This window comes from Mustela erminea, chromosome 6 (assembly GCF_009829155.1).
Source record: "Mustela erminea isolate mMusErm1 chromosome 6, mMusErm1.Pri, whole genome shotgun sequence".
Classification (NCBI taxonomy): domain Eukaryota; kingdom Metazoa; phylum Chordata; class Mammalia; order Carnivora; family Mustelidae; genus Mustela; species Mustela erminea.
In genome coordinates, this window is record NC_045619.1 from 89,770,870 (window position 1) to 89,789,413 (window position 18,544).

The following is an 18,544-nucleotide window of genomic DNA, read 5'->3' on the forward strand; positions in this document are numbered from 1 at the left end:
TCTGCCCATTTCTTGATTGGATTATTTGTTCTTTGGGTGTTGAGTTTGCTAAGTTCTTTATAGATTCTGGACACTAGTCCTTTATCTGATATGTCGTTTGCAAATATCTTCTCCCATTCTGTCAGTTGTCTTTTGATTTTGTTAACCGTTTCTTTGCTGTGCAAAGGCTTTTGATCTTGATGAAATCCCAATAGTTAATTTTTTCCCTTGCTTCCCTTGCCTTTGGCGTTGTTCCTAGGAAGATGTTGCTGCGGCTGAGGTCGAAGAGGTTGCTTGCCTGTGTTCTCCTCAAGGATTTTGATGGATTCCTTTCTCACATTGAGGTCCTTCATCCATTTTGAGTCTATTTTTGTGTGTGGTGTAAGGAAATGGTCCAATTTCATTTTTCTGCATGTGGCTGTCCAATTTTCCCAGCACCATTTATTGAAGAGGCTGTCTTTTTTCCATTGGACATTCTTTCCTGCTTTGTCGAAGATTAGTTGACTGTAGAGTTGAGGGTCTATTTCTGGGCTCTTTATTCTGTTCCATTGATCTATGTGTCTGTTTTTGTGCCAGTACCATGCTGTCTTGATGATGACAGCTTTGTAATAGAGCTTGAAGTCCGGAATTGTGATGCCACCAATGTTGGCATAGAGTTGCTCATATTATGTTCTTATAATAGTTTGTATTTCTTTGGTGTTAGTTGTGATCTCTCCTCTCTCATTCATGATTTTATTTATTTGGGTCCTTTCTCTTTTCTTTTTGATTAGTCTGGCCAGGGGTTTATCAATTTTATTAATTCTTTCAAAGAACCAGCTCCTAGTTTCGTTGATTTGCTCTATTTGCTCTATTTGCTCTTTTTGGTTTCTATTTCATTGATTTCTGCTCTGATCTTTATGATTTCTCTTCTCCTGCTGGGCTTAGGGTTTCTTTCTTGTTCTTTCTCCAGCTCCTTTAGGTGTAGGGTTAGGTTGTGTACCTGAGACCTTTCTTGTTTCTTGAGAAAGGCTTGTACCGCTATATATTTTCCTCTCAGGACTGCCTTTGTTGTGTCCCACAGATTTTGAACCATTGTATTTTCATTATCATTTGTTTCCATGATTTTTTTCAATTTTTCTGTAATTTCCCGGTTGACCCATTCATTCTTTAGAAGGATGCTGTTTAGTCTCCATGTATTTGGGTTCTTTGCAAACTTCCTCTTGTGGTTGAGTTCTAGCTTCAGAGCACTGTGGTCTGAAAATATGCAGGGAATGATCCCAATCTTTTGATACCGATTGAGTCCTGATTTAGGACCGAGGATGTGATCTATTCTGGAGAATGTTCCATGTGCACTAGAGAAGAATGTATATTCTGTTGCTTTGGGATGAAATGTTCTGAATATATCTGTGATGTCCATCTGGTCCAGTGTGTCGTTTAAGGCCTTTATTTCCTTGCTGATCTTTTGCTTGGATGATCTGTCCATTTCAGTGAGGGGAGTGTTAAAGTCCCCTACTGTTATTGTATTATTGTTGATGTGTTTCTTTGATTTTGTTATTAATTGGTTTATATAGTGGGGGCATAGATATTTAAAATTGTTAAATCTTCTTGTTGGACAGACCCTTTGAGTATGATATAGTGTCCTTCCTCATCTCTTATTATAGTCTTTGGCTTAAAATCTAATTGATCTGATATAAGGATTGCCACTCCTGCTTTCTTCTGATGTCCATTAGCATGGTAAATTCTTTTCCACCCCCTCACTTTAAATCTGGAGGTGTCTTCGGGCTTAAAATGAGTTTCTTGGAGGCAACATATAGATGGGTTTTGTTTTTTTATCCATTCTGATACCCTGTGTCTTTTGACAGGGGCATTTAGCCCATTCACATTCAGGGTAACTATTGAGAGATATGAATTTAGTGCCATTGTATTGCCTGTAAGGTGACTGTTACTGTATATGGTCTCTGTTCCTTTCTGATCTACCACTTGTAGGCTCTCTCTTTGCTTAGAGGACCCCTTTCAATATTTCCTGTAGAGCTGGTTTGGTGTTTGCAAATTCTTTCAGTTTTTGTTTGTCCTGGAAGCTTTTAATCTCTCCTTCTATTTTCAATGATAGTCTAGCTGGATATAGTATTCTTGGCTGCATGTTTTTCTCATTTAGTGCTCTGAAAATATCATGCCAGCTCTTTCTGGCCTGCCAGGTCTCTGTGGATAAGTCAGCTGCCAATCTAATATTTTTACCCTTGTATGTTACAGACTTCTTTTCCCGGGCTGCTTTCAGGATTTTCTCTTTGTCACTGAGACTTGTAAATTTTACTATTAGGTGACGGGGTGTGGTCCTATTCTTATTGATTTTGAGGGGCGTTCTCTGAACCTCCTGAATTTTGATGCTCGTTCCCTTTGCCATATTGGGGAAATTCTCCCCAATAATTCTCTCCAGTATACCTTCTGCTCCCCTCTCTCTCTTTCTTCTTCTTCTGGAATCCCAATTATTCTAATGTTGTGTCATCTTATGGTGTCACTTATCTCTCGAATTCTCCCCTCGTGGTCCAGTAGCTGTTTGTCCCTCTTTTGCTCAGCTTCTTTATTCTCTGTCATTTGGTCTTCTATATCACTAATTCTTTCTTCTGCCTCATTTATCCTAGCAGTGAGAGCCTCCATTTTTGATTGCACCTCATTAATAGCTTTTTTGATTTCAACTTGGTTAGATTTTAGTTCTTTTATTTCTCCAGAAAGGGCTTTTATATCTCTCGAGAGGGTTTCTCTAATATCTTCCATGCCTTTTTCGAGCCCGGCTAGAATCTTGAGAATTGTCATTCTGAACTCTAGATCTGACATATTACCAATGTCTGTATTGATTAGGTCCCTAGCCTTTGGTACTGCCTCTTGTTCTTTTTTTTGTGTTGAATTTTTCCGTCTTGTCATTTTGTCCAGATAAGAGTATATGAAGGAGCAAGTAAAATACTAAAAGGGTGGCAACAACCCCAGGAAAATATGCTTTAACCAAATTAGAAGAGATCCCAAATCGTGAGGGGGTAGAAAGGGGATAAAAAGAGGTTCAAAAGGGAAGAAAGAAAAAAAAAGAAAAAAGAAAAAAAAAAGAAAAGAAAATAATTTTAAAAAAGAAAACAAATAAGAAAAATATAAAAAAGAAAAAATATATATATTGGATAAACTAGTTAAAAAATGTTAAAAATGAAAAAGGTAAAAGTTAAAAAAAAAATTTACCAGAAGGCAAAAAATGAAAAAGAAAAAAATCAAATTAACTGCAAGACTAAAAAAAATCACAGGGAAAAAGCCATGAGTTCCGTGCTTTGCTTTCTCCTCCTCTGGAATTCTGCTGCTCTCCTTGGTATTGAAACCGCACTCCTTGGTAGGTGAACTTGGTCTCGGCTGGATTTCTTGTTGATCTTCTGGGGGAGGGGCCTGTTGTAGTGATTCTCAAGTGTCTTTGCCCGAGGCGGAATTGCACCACCCTTAACAGGGGCGGGGTTTGAGTAATCCGCTCGGGTTTGCTTTCAGGAGCTTTTGTTCCCTGAGCGCTTTCGGTAGAGTTCCAGAGGACGGGAATACAAATGGCGGCCTCCTGGTCTCTGGCCCGGAGGAGCCGAGAGCCCAGGGCCCCACTCCTCAGTGCGCCCTCAGAGAACAGCGCCCAGTTACTCCCGTCTGCCTGACCTCTGGCCGCACTCCAAGCTCACCGAGCCTGTGACTGGTTCAAGGTAACACTGAGCTGTGAGTTTACTGTCGGCTCTGTCTCTGTAGCCGGCTTTCCCGTTCCAATACCCGCAAGCTCTGCGACACTCAGACACCCCCGATCCTTCTGTGACCCTGCGGGACCTGAGGCCACGCTGACCCCGCGTGGGCTTCGCCCCGGTTTAGCCTCTGGAGCGATGTCCCTCAGCGGAACAGACTTTTAAAAGTCCTGATTTTGTGCGCGGTTGTTCCGCCGCTTGCCAGGAGCCGGCCCCTCCCCCCGGGGTCTATCTTCCCGTCGCTTTGGATTCACTTCTCCGCTGGTCCTACCTTTCAGAAAGTGGTTGTTTTTCTGTTTCCAGAATTGGTGTTCTTCTTCTCTTCGATCTGCCGATGGATTTTCAGGTGTTTGCAATCTTTAGATAAGCTATCTAGCTGATCTCCGGCCAGCTGAAGTAGTCTCAGCCTGCTACTTCTCCACCATCTTGACTCTGCCCCAACACTACATCATTCTTAAAGGGACTATCCACCAAGATGACCTAACAATTGTAAATATCTATGCCCCCAATATGGGAGCAGCCAATTACATAAGAAAACTGTTAATCAAGATAAAGAGTCATATTGATATGAATACACTAATTGTTGGAGATCTTAACACGCCTCTCTCAGAAATAGACAGATCATCGAAGCAGAAAATCAATAAAGAAACAAGAGCATTGAATGACACATTGGACCAGATGGACCTCATAGATATATGCAGAACATTCCACCCTAAAACAACAGAATACTCATTCTTCTCAAGTGCACATGGAACTTTCTCCAGAATAGACCACATACTGGGTCACAAATCAGGACTCAACAGATACCAAAAGACTGAGATTATTCCCTGCACATTCTCAGATCACAATGCTTTGAAACTGGAGCTCAATCACAAGGAAAAGTTCAGAAGGAACTCAAAAACCTGAAAGCTAAAGACCACCTTGCTTAAGAATGCTTGTATCAACCAGGAGATCAAGGAAGAACTGAAACAATTCATGGAAACCAATGACAATGAAGACTCTTCGATCCAAAACCTATGGGATACAGCAAAGGCAGTCCTAAGGGGGAAATACATAGCCATCCAAGCCTCCCTCAAAAATATTGAAAAATCCAGAACATAGCAGCTGTCTGTACACCTTAAGGAACTGGAGAATCAACAACAAATCAAACCAACTCCACATATAAGAAGGGAAATAATCAAGATTAGAGCTGAGATCGATGAGGTAGAAACCAGAGATACAGTAGGATGTATCAATGAAACTAGAAGCCGGTTTTTTGAAAGAATCAATAAGATGGATAAACCATTGGCGACACTAATCCAAAAGAAAAGAGAGAAAGCTCAAATACATAAAATTATGAATGAAAAGGGAGAGATCACAACGAACACCAAGGAAGTAGAAACAATCTTCAGAAGTTATTATCAACAGTTATATGCCAATAACCTAAGAAGCCTAGATGAAATGGATGCATTCCTGAAAAAGTATAAGCTCCCAAAATTGAATCAGGAAGAAATTGACAACCTGAATAGACCAATATCTAGTAACGAGATTGAAGCAGTGATCAAAAACCTCCCAAAAAACAAGAGCCCAGGACCTGATGGATTCCCCGGGGAATTCTACCAAACTTTCAAAGAAGAAATAACACCTATTCTCCTGAAGCTGTTTCAAAAAATTGAAGCAGAAGGAAAACTTCCAGACTCTTTCTATGAAGCCAGCATTACACTGATCCCCCAGCCAGGCAAAGACCCTACCAAAAAGGAGAATTTCAGACCAATATCACTGATGAATATGGATGCTAAGATTCTCAACAAGATCCTAGCAAACAGGATCCAACAGCACATTAAAAAGATTATCCACCATGACCAGGTGGGATTCATCCCTGGGCTACAAGGATGGTTCAACATTCTCAAATCAATCAATGTGATAGAACAAATTAATAAGAGAAGATAGAAGAACCACATGGTCCTCTCAATGGATGCAGAAAAAGCATTTGACAAAATCCAGCATCCGTTCTTGATTAAAACACTTCAAAGTATAGGGATGGAGGGAACATTCCTGAACCTCATAAAATCTATCTATGAAAGACCCACAGCAAATATCATCCTCAATGGGAAAAAGCTTGCAGTCTTCCTGTGAGATCAGAAACAAGACAAGGATTCCAACTCTCACCACTCTTGTTCAACATAGTATTAGAAGTCCTAGCAACAGCAATCAGACAACAAAGAGAAATAAAAGGTATCCAAATTGGCAATGAAGAAGTCAAACTCTCTCTATTCGCAGATGACATGATTCTTTATATGGAAAACCCCAAAGACTCCACCCCCAAACTACTAGAACTCGTACAGCAATTCAGCAACGTGGCAGGATACAAAGTCAATGTACAGAAATCAGTGGCTTTCGTATACACTAACAATGAAAATACAGAAAGGGAAATTAGAAAATCAATTCCATTTACTATAGCACCAAGAACCATAAGATACCTGGGAATAAACCTAACCAAAGAGGTAAAGGATCTGTACTCGAGGAACTACAGAACACTCATGAAAGAAATTGAAGAAGACAGAAATAGATGGAAGACCATTCCATGCTCTTGGATTAGAAGAATAAACATTGTTAAAAATGTCCATACTGGGGCACCTGGGTGGCTCAGTGGGTTAAAGCCTCTGCCTTCGGCTCGGGTCATGATCCCAGGGTCCTGGGATCGAGCCCCGCATCGGGCTCTCTGCTCAGCGGAGAGCCTGCTTCCTCCTCTCTCTCTGACTGCCTCTCCACGTACTTGTGATCTCTACCTGTCAAATAAATAAATAAAATCTTAAAAAAAAATGTCCATACTGCCTAGAGCAATCTATACTTTTAATGCTATTCCGATCAAAATTCCACCGGTATTCTTCAAAGAGCTGGAGCAAATAATCCTAAAATTTGTATGGAATCAGAAGAGATCCCGAATCACTAAGGAAATGTTGAAAAACAAAAATAAAACTGGGGGCATCACGTTACCTGATTTCAAGCTTTACTACAAAGCTGTGATTACCAAGACAGCATGGTACTGGCATAAAAGCAGGCACATAGACCAGTGGAACAGAGTAGAGAGCCCAGATATGGACCCTCAACTCTATGGGCAAATAATCTTCGACAAAACAGGAAAAAATATACAGTGGAAAAAAGACAGTCTCTTCAATAAATGGTGCTGGGAAAACTGGACAGCTATATGTAGAAGAATGAAACTCAACCATTCTCTTACAGCGTACACAAAGATAAATTCAAAATGGATAAAAGACCTCAATGTGAGACAGGAATCCATCAGAATCCTAGAGGAGAACATAGGCAGTAATCTCTTTGATATCAGCCACAGCAACTTCTTTCAAGATATGTCTCCAAAGGCAAAGGAAACAAAAGTGAAGATGAACTTTTGGGACTTCATCAAGATCAAAAGCTTCTGCACAGCAAAGGAAACAGTCAAGAAAACAAAGAGGCAGCCCACGGAATGGGAGAAGATATTTGCAAATGACATCACAGACAAAAGGTTGATATCCAGGATCTATAATGAACTTCTCAAAATCAACACACACAAAACAGACAATCATATCAAAAAATGGGCAGAAGATATGGACAGACACTTCTCCAATAAAGACATACAAATGGCTATCAGACACATGAAAAAATGTTCATCATCACTAGCCATCAGGGAGATTCAAATTAAAACTACATTGAGATATCACCTTACACCAGTTAGAATGGCCCAAATTAGCAAGACAGGAAACAACACGTGTTGGAGAGGATGTGGAGAAAGGGGAACCCTCTTCCACTGTTGGTGGGAATGCAAGTTGGTGCAGCCTCTTTGGAGAACAGTGTGGAGATTTCTCAAGAAATTAAAAATAGAACTTCCCTATGACCCTGCCATTGCACTCCAGGGTATTTACCCCAAAGATACAGATGTAGTGAATAGAAGGGCCATCTGTACCCCAATGTTTATAGCAGCAATGGCCACGGTCGCCAGACTGTGGAAAGAACCAAGATGTCCTCCAACGGATGAATGGATAAGGAAGATGTGGTCCATATACATTATGGAGTATTATGCCTCCATCAGAAAGGACGAATACCCAACTTTTGTAGTAACATGGATGGGACTGGAAGAGATTATGCTGAGTGAAATAAGTCAAGCAGAGAGAGTCAATTATCATATGGTTTCACTTATTTGTGGAGCATAACAAAAAGCATGGAGGACATGGGGAGTTAGAGAGAAGGGGGTGGGGGTAAATTGGAAGGGGAGGTGAATCATGAGAGACTATGGACTCTGAAAAACAATCTGAGGGGTTTGAAGTGGTGGGGGGGTGGGAGGTCGGGGTACCAGGTGGTGGGTATTATAGAGGGCACAATTGCATGGAGCACTGGGTGTGGTGAAAAAATAATGATACTGTTATGCTGAAAATAAATAAGTGAAAAAAAAAAAAGGTAGTAAATATCAGCTTTTTCCCCCTGAAAATCTATTCTTTTACAAAGATGACCAGGGCCCTGCTCTGTTCCATCAGAGTTTGTTTTGATTTTTAAAAAATGTTGTCTCTCCTCCATGGTTTGACAAGTATGTTCTTCATGGCAGAAGTGAGATTACCTAGGACTAGGACATCCCCTTGCCTCAGAGAGGAGAGTTCCTTATCAGGAATTCCTGCTGCATTTCTCAATCTACTTGATGAGGCTCCACCAACATGTCTTGGCAACCAGAATGGCTCTTGTGTGTCAGAGACGCACCCAAAAGAAGGAAGAGTTCTTTGGGGTGTTCTTTTACTCTTCCTTTTAAGTTTGTTCTTTAAACAACATCTGTCCTGTCCCTTGCACACTCCATCCCAGACAACAATATATTTTTTTAAAGATTTTCTTTATTTATTTGATGAGAGAGAGAGAGAGAGAGAGAGAGGGAACACAAGCAGGGGGAGTGGGAGAGGGAGAAGCAGGTGCCCCGCTAATCTGGCAGCCCGATGCAGGGCTCGATCCCAGGACTCTGGGATCATTACCTGAGCTGAAGGCAGACACCTAATGACTGAGCCATCCAGGCACCCCAACAATAGTTTTAATATTTCTTTTTATGAGTTTGGCTTCTTTAGATTCCACATATAAGTGATACCTTGCAGCAGTTGTGTTTCTTTGTCTGACTTATCATCTCAGCATAATGTGCTCAAGGTTCATCCTTTTAATGAATGACAGCTGTCCTTCTTCTTCATAGTTAAATTATACATTATATATATATGTATTATATATATGTGTATATATGCACATGCACAACATACATCTTCCTTATCCAATCACCCACTGATGGGCATATAGTTGTTTCCATCATCTTGGTTATTTTGAATAACCCTGCAGTAAACAGGGGAGGGCAGATGTTTCTTAGGCACTGTTTTCATTTCCTTTTCATTTCAGAAGTGTGATGGCTGGACACATGATAGATCTGTATTTCTTTTTTTGAGGAATCTCTATATTGTTTTCCATAGTGGGTGCACCAGTTTACATTCCCACCCACAGTGTACTGTTCTCTTTTCTCCACAAACTTGCCAACACTGTTATCTCTTGTCTTTATGACAGCCATTCTAATAGGTATGGGGTGATATCTCATTGTGGCTTTAATTTGCATTCCCTGATGGTTTGTAAGCTCCAGAGGTCTAATGCACAATATACTGATAGGCACAATATAGACAGCAATCATCAGACTTGATAAGAGAGTAGAACTTAATTATACCAACCTTTAAAAAAGAAATGATAATTATATAACATGATAGAGGTGGGAATTAATGGTTTAATGACAATAGTATAACAATATACGAATGTATCAAATTAACATGTAGTGCACCTTAAATTTACACAGTGTTAAATATCAAGTATAGTGCAATACAAAAGCGGAAATACATGTTCATTGCTGTTCCATAGGCCAGAGATTCAATATCAAGTGTAGTTCAATACAAAAGTGGAAATAGATATTCATTGCTGTTGCATAGGTCAGAGATTCTCCCACTGAGGATATATTATAAAAAAGGTATACTTTGTATGAAGAAGAGCAGCATTAAAGTAATAGATCAATTAACGGCAAAGGAACTTTTAGAAGATAGTGATTTCTCACTATTTTCAGCTTTTCCAAGACACGTTCAGAATCTCTCCCTGGAGATCTGGAGAGTCCCACACTTGGTTGTGATGTGAATGTGGAGTTTTGCTTCATTGCTGCATTTACTTAGTAGCTGGGCTGTGTGACAATTAAGGCAAGTAGTTTGACAAGTAGTGGTGCAGTGTCAGGCCCTACTCAACAACTGCAGACCTGAAGGAATAAGAGACTTGTATCCATTCTTTCCTTTCCTCGGAACACATCTTTATTCCCAAATGTGACAGGATGGATTCCTTAGCGTCCTTAAGGCTTTGTTCTAGTATCACCTTTTCTATCATACTTTTTTTTGGATACCTTATCTAAGATTATAACCTCACTTTCTGTCTTCAGAGATACTCTCCTTTCTTCTTTTCTATGTTATTTATTCAGTCTCATCATTTTACAAACTACACACTGTTTTCCCTCCTCTTTCTTATCTCCATTTCTTCCTTCCTTTCTTTTTACTTTGTAATGGATGAATACCCATAACTGCACATGTCACATGGAATTTTTATGTGCTTTGCTCCTTGTTTCTCTAATGTATAGTGGTCAGTATATTTTTGTTGCGTGAATGCATTGATTCATGCTGCATTAATTAACAAATATTCATTTCATTTTCCATTTTCTTGCTTTTTGACTTTGAATTTCTCCACTAGAAGTACTTAAATCCAGAGAGATCCTGTCAGCGTGGGCTCACTGTGTGTGTCAGATGAGACTATCTACATGTATATGAAGGAGGCTGTCGCTGTAGGAAGGTATAGCCTGACCTAGGTGGATGGTTCTGAGAGCAGCTGCCATTCCCTGATGATTCTGCTTTGAGGAAGCCTAGAACTAAGAAAGCTGTAGTCGTCCATCTTCTAATGTGTATGAAAGGAGCATTGCAGGTTTGAGTAATCCCAAAAAGCTGGCTATCAGGCTCCTCAGCTTGTCAGCAGAGCTGGTAATCATGGGGCCACCCTACCATACAAGACAGAGGGAGCCTGAAGCAAAATTCTCTGGAAAGTGTTCAAATATGGGAAATTCTTGACTTAAGACCTGTGCCAGAATCAAGGGACTGGGTCATCTTTCCAAAGGGCCTCTGGCTATGCTGTTGACTCTCCAGTGGTTTCTCGGAGTACCAACATTTCCTGATATTAACTAGCCTGGATTCTGGTCTGGCAGCCCCTGATTGGTGCCCTCTCCCTATATAATGTCATGTAATGTCCCTATATAATGTGGCTTGCTGGAGTCAGATTCCTACCTCCTTCTGAGCTCTGACTCTTTCCTATCTGTGCTCCCTGCTAATCAATTTACCAGCATGAAAGTCTTGGCGATGCTGGTACTGGTGGCAGTTTCCACCTTCCTGGTCTCAGGCCGTAAGTAAAGATACTTACCTTAAATAAGGTCTGGAGCAAGAGGACATCACAATATAAATTCTGCATGGTTTTAAAGGGGCTTTATATGCTTGCACTTATCCTCTAATCCAGTACCTTCATTCCATCTCCATTTGCTTCAACCACTCAGATAGAGAGGACTCTCCCTTTAGGCTTTGACAATTCAGTCAGGTCTTTGTTGTTTTAACCTTGGAATGCAACTTCAGTGTTATTTCAGGACAATATATTTAATAAATACATCAAAGGTGGATTGTAGGAAAGGAAAAATGGAGAAAAATTTGTGGGGCTTTGTGGGCTTCATATTATCTGTTCATCTTGGCTCTCAACACATGTAGGAAAGCTTAAGATTCTTCAATCGTGAAAGCTTGCAATATTTTCCATATTCTGTCTTGCCTTACCCTCAAACCTGTTGGTCAACTTACACCTATTTTTTCTTTTTCTCTTTCAGAGACTACAACAGATGTCCCATCTGATAGCTCTACTAGTAAGTGTGTGTTTACACCTTCCTGTCATGATGGTTTTTCATCCCAGCCTCCCGTCAAAGCAGCCATGGCAGCCAGTGTAGAGACTCTTAAGAACAGAAGTCACGAAAAGTCACCTTCTAGTTTTTAAAGTTCATTGTGAACATACAAAATGTTCTTATTTCTTATACACTATTAGAGAATATAAAGCTTCTGACATGGATTTACATAAATTTTGGATTAATTATTCATTATCCTGTAGCAGAAATGACAGGGGAATATGGTCTGAAACTGTGGCCTGTGAATTTGGGGAGATGCATGTATATAGCCCTTGTGATTACCATAAATTTTGAGGCTGCGTATATGACCAGAGTGAAAAGAAGGGTTAATAAGTGTCAGGAACATGGAAGAGAATGTAGATGCTGAAGACGATGTAGAAATGTGGGCATTGGAAGCACATGGGAGTGTGGAATAGAGACTATGGAATGTAAGCGTGAAGTAGCAGGATGACCCTAAACTGTGGTCCTTGTAGAAGTATATATATACCTTATTCCCAGGCTGCCATGCCTTTTCTTCTCTGATTTGAAACCCAAGTTTTTGGACCAATGCTCTAGTATTTCTTGGGCTTCTCCTACATTGTCCTGTATGTCCAATTCAATGTGTGTTGTGCTCATGCAGACATGAGGAAGATTTCTCTTTTGTGCTTCATAGCTGGGGACCTGTGTCCTTTGGTTATAAAGGTATAGACTTCAGTCAGACCTCACACACTGAACCATATGTCCTACCTGCCATGTGGAGTCAACTGAAAAAACTGTCTCATCTTCTTGCTGAGAACTAAGACAGTGTGGCTAGAGTATGGGTATGGAGAATGAACTATCTACTTGTTGAGATAGACACAACTCACAACTATTGGGTCTAACTCTGGTTATCTGTCAGTAGTTCTGGTGTAAGGTGCAGAGAGTGATAATTATCATCAATCTTGCCACATTACCTTTGAACATGGGATTATTGATAGGGCATTTGCTTACTTTTATTATTGCCAGAAGAGTACTAATTTCTCCTGTTATATCTAATTTGGTTCTCCTAGATAATACTGTAATAGATGGATTCCAAGTTGAACAACAGGTGAGGCAAATATAGTCCCATTTCAGGCCAGAACCTGAGGAAAGAGATGGTGCTTCATCCAAAGAAAAAGAGATCCTATTGCTATAGCTCAGTGGGACAAATTTTGTTTCCTGGAGCAGAGTCAAGTGTCTCAGCTTGGATCTTTTCCACTTAATTTCAGCTGTCCCAAATCCACCACTGCGGGGCCCACTTCCAAATCAGCTACTGCCTCCACTGATGCCACCACCACCACAGTTCCCACCACCATGACCAGTTCTGCTCAAGACACCAGTGTTTGAAAGAGTAAGTTGAAGTTATTTACATGCTACCTTTAGGGGGTTCCTGGATTCCTCGATTTTCTACTTTCCTGGTAGAGTCTATTTTTGGGGCAGGAGGGAGAAGCCATGAGATAGTTCTGTTTTCATTATTCTCTTATTGTTTTTGGTTTTACAAATCAAGTGAACAGATACATCTCAGAGGAGTCCAAGTTTGCAGGCTCTTATTCTCCACCATTATCTGCATGGTCTTAAAATGTTAACATTTCATTGGGAAAACTCTTCTTTAGTAGAAATGTCATTAGAAGGACTGAAGTAAGCGTTTCCCTGGGGCCAGGTAACTGTTTATGTGTTTTTTTTTTTTATTAGAAAATTTCTGTTTCCTTGAAAGACTTTTCTAAAAATAGACAATAGCTGAAAATGAAACTTTCTTGAGGAGAAGCTTTTTAGCATTATTCAGGATACTTTTGGGAATTTGGACAATCATAGAGGCTGAAGAAAGTACAGAGCTCCTAATGCTGATTAATTTTTCCTGTCCTTCACACTCATGGAACATCAACTATAAAATTTATTGAGTGTGGACATATGCCAGGCATTTTGGTATACAATTCACATGGGAAATTAATGCATATTGGCCTACTTCCTGTTTTCCCCAAATACCAGCTTCCCTAGGCTCCTGTCATGGGCTGCCAATCATGTTTCTTTTGGGATGAACATAAGACTCTATGGAGTTCCGTGTCATTTGACATTTGCTAGTGTCCTTACAGACTCCCCAAAAAGCCATGTTCTCCACTCTTTTTTGAAACCCTCTTGACAATATATTTTATTTTCTTGCAGGTGTCATCAACAAGATTAAGAATAAACTAGATTTGAAAAATCTAGATTTGAATAATCACTAAGATGAAGGAAGCCTGGGCCTTTTGCAATTGATCCTGCTGGGCTTGGCCACAATATCCCTTCAATTAGTTTAACCCTGCTGCTTAACATGTCTATCATCTCTGTCTCATCCCTAATCAGTTTATCTGTTTTCAAATAAAAAAATAACATTGAGTAGCAACAAAATCATATATTTTTAAGAGGTTGGAGAGTGGTTGTCTAATGATTCAGTCAGTCCCAGTGACAGATATTTTGAATTTTTTCTAGTCCTTTCTGTAGGACTGTGAATTGGACTTTGTACATGTGTCCCCAATTTTTAAACATAAGACACAGTTCTTGGGCCCATAACTAGAGACTAAAGGTTCTCTCACTTGAACGCACTTATCAACATTTACCAGGCACCAATGTCCATTTTGGATTCCATCAAACTCTACTCTTAACTGAGCCATGGTTATACTTTATTCTGTAATGACTTAGGAGGTGAGAAGCAATAAAGCAGCTCTGCCATCTAGGAACTGACCTGACATGGTTGGCCTTCTGAGATATTAGGGGCTGAACTGGGCCGAGGGCTAGGAAATGGTGTTATCCCATTGCGCACATGCAAAATCTCAGAAGACCAAGGGAGACAAGGGCGCTCAATGACTGTGATGAAGGGAGGCAAAGAGCAAGATCACTTCCCAGTGTTGTTGCTGTGCAGGCAGAAGCAATGTCAGTGTGCCAAACCCACAACAACACAGAGCCTTTTTTTCTAGTTAATAAGTGATGCTGTTTCATTACCTATCTCAGCTTTGCTTCATTCCAGTCTCTTCTCCCTCTAGAAAAGGTTAATATCCCCAATCAAACTGGGTGATGGGTATTAAGGAGGGCACCTGTTGTGATGAGCACTGGGTATTATATACAACTAATGAATTGTTGAACACTACATCAAAAACTAATAATGTACTATATGTTGGCTAACTGAATATAAGAAAAAAAAAAGAAAGAAAAAAAGATCCCCAATCATAGCATACTCATGCTCCCTGACAGCATCTAATCCAGGGCAGAGGCCTGCTTCCCTACAACCTCACCCAAATCACCTAACAGAAGTGCCAGTCCTGTGTTAGTGTTTTCTAACACCCTTGAGTTGGGACACCTTGCTGCAGTTCCCCATGTATATGCTCTCCCCCATTGCAGTGATGATGAACCCAAGCTACTGAGCTATAGTTGGGTTTCTGAGGGTTTTTGCTGGAGGGCTGTGATACCTGACTGCATAATGAGATGGATGTTGTGTGTGAATGAATCATGGTGTGTTGTCCTTTCCACTGTGGACATCTGCCCAGTTTTCACACACTTGCTGAATGGGAATACTTAAACTTGTTCTGATTCTTACCAGCAGTACACTAAACAGTGTGTAATTCATGAAAAGAAACATGTTCATGCTTTGATAAGGAATTGAGTTTGGAATTTGTTTCTCACTAAATCTGTTTTCTTTTTTTTAATTTTTATTTTTTAAAATTTTTTATTTCTTTTCAGTATAACAGTATTCATTGTTTTTGCACCACACCCAGTGCTCCATGCAATCCGTGCCCTCTCTAATACCCACCACCGGCTTCCCCCAACCTCCCCCCACTGCCAAAATTGTCATTAAAAAATAATCTGTTTTATTTTTTAATGATGATTTTGGCAGGTTAATGGAGAAGAGGTAAAGAGGACTATTGAAGATTAAATAAGTGTGTTTTATTGTTTGAGCTGGACTTGATGGGATCAAGGCTATGTAGAAATTGCAAAGGGCCAAGAGGGATTGGTATAGCTTAACAGACTTAGCTAAAGTCGTCTTTTCCATAATAGTTTGAGTCACCCTTTTACACTTTGAATTTTCATAGGTTAGATCTCAGTGTATGTTTATTGTACATCACAGGGAAGTGTGTATATATTAGCATGTTGCCATAGTTTAGTTAGGATTTGGGGTGAATGACCATTATGGACAAATTAGCACAAGTTGTGATTATTCTTTCCTCAGAGAAATAAAGTAAAAAGAAGGAAAACCTTTCATATCCATAGAATGCTTGGAGGGTAGTTGGAATTTCCAGCTAATAGTCCAGAATGAGTCCTGTCTATGAAACTCATGAGAATTACCTCAGCTGGAGCAATAGAGATACTGCTCAAAGTTTGCTACATGTTATCATCATACTAATAATAAGCAAGAATGTCAGATACTATTAAGACTGTTTAGGTTTTGGCAAAATCATACTCCTCCTGTAGAAGTTCTGAAGCTTATTCTCACAAAGTCTCCAGAGTTATCTGAATTTCAGCATTCCCTGAGCTGAAACTGTTAGTAGATTTACTTGGAGTCAGCCCCAGGCAATCCCTATGAGCCCATAGGACTAATGATATGTTTATGTCATCATACATATGCTAGAATCTGGAGTCTTTTGCAGAACTGAAATAGGATTTCTTTGCAAAATTGTTTTGGGTTTTTGGCCTTGAAAACTACTTGAGGAGGATTCTGCTCCTAAATATTTGAAAAATAGCTGCTAGCTTCTCAGTTGTGTTTGATTAAAACAAGTGCTTCCACTGAAGAGCATCAGGAAGCTTATGGTTTCCTGTTGTGTCTAGTTGATGCCAGAGAGACTGCCAAATATATAATAGACCGCATGGGAACATTTATTCATAAAGTGGCAGATAATTTTTAAGAACATTATAGCATAAGAAGTTCAAGTTGTGTTGTTACTTTTTGGGTAAGTACAAGTTGTGTTGTTACTTGTTACAAGTTGGGTTACTTGTTGGGTGGACAACAACAGAATTGCAAAGACATCCCTCACCTCATTGCTGAGTAGGATTTGGCATAAAGGATGACTAGATTTCCAATGGAAGTTCTTTTTTATTTTTATTTTTAAATTTAATTTTATTTTTTCAGTGTTCCAAGATTCGTTTATGGAAGTTCTTGAATTAAGGTCCACGTTGCTATTTGGAAGTCAGTTTGCAGCATTCTCTGTCAATACCAAAACCCTGATAAAAGAATGAAAGTTTAGGTTGGCCCAGAGATTAGAGTTGAAAGCTCTTCATCTAGCAGTGGACAAAGTGTTAGTCTGTAGGGCTGTAGATATTAGTCTGTAGGGCTGTAGCCAAGATTTGCCTGTATTGTCAGGCAAATGAGGCCCAGGAAATTAGGGGGAAAAAGCTACCTATATGATGCACACGGATGAGGGTACTGTCTTTGGGAATTTAGTAGAAGAATTAAAATCATGAGGATACAAAACAAAAATAAATTTTTGGCGAAGCGAAGGATTGAAATGCTGACATAGCTCCTTAGACATCCCTGGGTCCTAAAGGAGATGCATGGGAAAGCTCAGGTCAATTCCCCATGGGCTAGAGAAGACACAGTCCCCTGAACACAACAAAGGGAAATGATGTACACAAGAAAATGCATCCAGAATTTATAGGAAAGGTTTTGCTTCATAACAGCTATGGATGAAATTAGCTGCTATGTGCAAGTGAATCACACTGTACCCCTCCTGGTAGCCACAGGATTCTGTACATTAGGGTGTCAGCTGGGTGTATGTTCTTCTCTAGGATTTCCTTGTAAAAAGCAATGCTGGAGATGCAATGAACATTTGGAACACCCAATTCTTCATCCATTTAGTCCATTTAGATATATTTCTTCTCAGGTTACAAAACTTAGTACTACTAGGAACTTCTATTTAATGGATTAAGATGGTAAATGAAACATCATGTTTTTGATGAAATCCAATTTTTCCAATTTTCTTTTTCCTGTTAGGGCTTCTTTTGGTTTTCTGTCAAAAAAATGTTAGCATTCCCTAAATTTAAAAAGATACACTTTTAAAAATTATGTTATGTTAGTCACCATATAGTACATCATTAGCTTTTGGTGTTGTGTTCCTTTGTTTGTGTATAACACCCACTGTGCCATGCACTACATGCCCCCTTTAATACTCATCACCAAGCTAACCCATCCCCCCCCCCCCCGCTCCCCTCTAAAATCCCTAGTTTGTTTCCCTGAGTCCACAGTCTCTCAGGGTTCATCTCCCTCTATGATTCCCCACCTTCATTTTCCCCTTCCTTCTCCTAATGTCTTCCATGCTATTCTTTATGTTTTACAAATAACTGAAACCATATGATAATTGACTTTCTCTGCTTGACTTATTTCACTTAGCATAATCTCCTTAAGTTCCATCCTTTTTGAGGCAAAAGTTGGGTATTCATCCTTTCTGATGGCTTAGTAATATTCCATTGTATGTATGGACCACATCTTCTTTTAGGTCTTCTTCCAGATGATTTATAATGTTAGGTTTTATGATCAAGTCTTTGAATTTTGTGCATGGTAAAAGGTATGAATCATGATTTTTTTCTTTTATCAAACAGGTAGTAGTACTTTTTTCCAGTATATGTTGTTGAAAGGTTTTCTTTTCTTCTTCTATTGAGTAACCTTAGCATTTTTTATTTTATTTTTTAAATTTCTTGTCAGTGTAGCAGAATTCATTGTTTTTGCACCACACCCAGTGCTCCATGCAATACATGTCCTCCATAATATCCACCACCAGGCTCACCCAACCTCCCACTCCCCCACCCCTTCAAAACCCTCAGATTGTTTTTCAGAGTCCATAGTCTCTCATGGTTCATCTCCCCCTCCAGTTTCCCTCAA

At 39.7% G+C, this 18,544-nt stretch overlaps 1 long non-coding RNA gene across 1 annotated transcript; it reads left to right on the forward strand.

The window, feature by feature from the left end:
* The first annotated feature begins 11,008 nt into the window (after positions 1-11,008).
* Positions 11,009-14,102, forward strand: LOC116592440. Its single transcript, XR_004286488.1, has 4 exons — positions 11,009-11,168; positions 11,635-11,670; positions 12,933-13,054; positions 13,864-14,102. It is a non-coding gene; the product is annotated as an uncharacterized LOC116592440 (long non-coding RNA).
* The last annotated feature ends 4,442 nt before the right edge of the window (positions 14,103-18,544 follow it).